Here is a 2,092-nt window from a genome sequence, read left to right as displayed (position 1 = left end):
AGTACAAAGAACATCAAAAGTAAGAAAAATTACATACGGGTCTATAGGCCACCTAAGGGCGACTACAATCTCTAGAGCGAGCCGAATGTGCGTCGTCGTCATCATCCCTCCCTTACCGGAACGGACCAAATCTTATTGTGTAGACTGTTGGGACGTTGTCGGTACATCAGAACAATAACCGCCATCGATGGAGAAACGTAGATCGAAAGTATCCAACATACAGGGGTACTGCTCGATGTTCTTCAGCCTGCCTGCCCTTGCTGGAAGCAAGACACCGAATTGATTTTCTGGAACGTAGCATGTATGTTTGGTATGGACAGTGCTACATGTAGTATTGGCATGTTGCATCAGTATAGCTCGTTACTTGTATGATTTTTTTTTTCGAAAAAACTTTTGATCTATTCATCAATAGTCATGGCAGTACAAAGAACATCAAAAGTAAGAAAAATTACATACGGGTCTATAGGCCACCTAAGGGCGACTACAATCTCTAGAGCGAGCCGAATGTGCGTCGTCGTCATCATCCCTCCCTTACCGGAACGGACCAAATCTTATTGTGTAGACTGTTGGGACGTTGTCGGTACATCAGAACAATAACCGCCATCGATGGAGAAACGTAGATCGAAAGTATCCAACATACATACAAATAGAACGCAGACGAGCGAAGACCGGATTCAAGTAGATCCACCGAAGACAAACACCGGCTGAATCCTGAGAGAAATGCCGGTATACGCTCACCGACGACGCAAGACGCCGCCCGAACAGGATTTAACCTAATCTATTATATCTCTTGTTTCTTTTGCCGATTAATTATAGGAGCATGTAGAATTATACGAAGAAGCGCATGATTGAGCTGAGCTTTGGAATGTTTTTGTGCCGTGAGTGTAATGATTAGTAGCAAGGCCAATTATGGAATGGTGTAATGTAGACTGACTGGAGCTAGCTCTGGGTATTTTATTTACAATGACCCCATCACCATCAGGATGCATGGGGAGCTTTGTGTCAGAGGGGAACTGCCTGCCTCTGATGGAGAAGAGATGCAGACGCAGATACAAACAATAGAGAAATTACAAGAGGAAGAAGCGGCGAGTGTAACCGTATGATGTACTCCTAGCTAATTATTTAGTGGGAGCTAGCTACGTTGTACACAATGTGAATGTGATGTCTCATCTCATCTCTGGTTTTCCTTTTTTATGGTCAGGGAATGCTTCGTCTAATGTTTATGTATGTAAACAATGACGAGCAGTACGTCACTAAACAAGGACAGTAATTAAGTGGCAAATGGTGGTGCACACCTCAGTATATATGTTGTGCACACATTGATGGTGCTCATCAGTTTGGTTGGATATAAATAATCGTAAACGAAAGCGGTGCTAGAAAGAATGGAAGGAATCATGATCACTTGTGAAATGTGTTGGCGAAGGGTCATGTTTGAAAAGAAACAAACTCATATCCTACAGTAAGTACATACAGTACTATACGAGAGAATCGCGCTCGCGCTGCCCCCAAGGGGCGGCTCGGGCGAACCCTAGCCGCCGCCACCCCTAACCCACCCCGATCCACCCTTCCCCGCCGTTGCCGGAGGAAGCCGGCGAGCAAAGCTTGTCTGACGGACGGCGGTGGTGGGCTCGGGCGGAATCAGGCTGCGCGCGACGACGACCGTGGGCGCCAGGCGTTGGCGGCGGAGATAGGAGGCTGGAGCGGCGGCTCCAGGGCTTTTCGGCGGGGCTGCGCCTCCATGGCTACGGATGCAGAGCATCCCGTGATCATCCCCATGGACACCACCTCGACTATCCAAGCTCCAAGTGGACCCATGACAAGAGCAAGGGCTCGTGCTATTCAATCCGAGGTGACATCACTCCTACCTGAGCTCCCCTTTTCTTCCAGTGAGACATGGCTACTGCCTAATTCCGAGATGCTATGCGTGATCAGGTACAACGCTCAAGCCACGGAGCCGCGAGCTGAAGAAGAAACGACATGCGTCAACTCTCTGGACAGCCCGGAACTTCTGGTCAGAGCCCGGAACTTCCGGCCCCCGGAACGTCTGGCCTACCCGGAGCTTCCGGCCTCCGACGACCTCGACCCGCCCGGG

The sequence above is a fragment of the Triticum dicoccoides genome, chromosome 7B (assembly GCF_002162155.2).
Source record: "Triticum dicoccoides isolate Atlit2015 ecotype Zavitan chromosome 7B, WEW_v2.0, whole genome shotgun sequence".
In the NCBI taxonomy this organism is placed as follows: Eukaryota; Viridiplantae; Streptophyta; class Magnoliopsida; order Poales; family Poaceae; genus Triticum; species Triticum dicoccoides.
Note: the sequence above shows the minus strand (reverse complement) of the source record.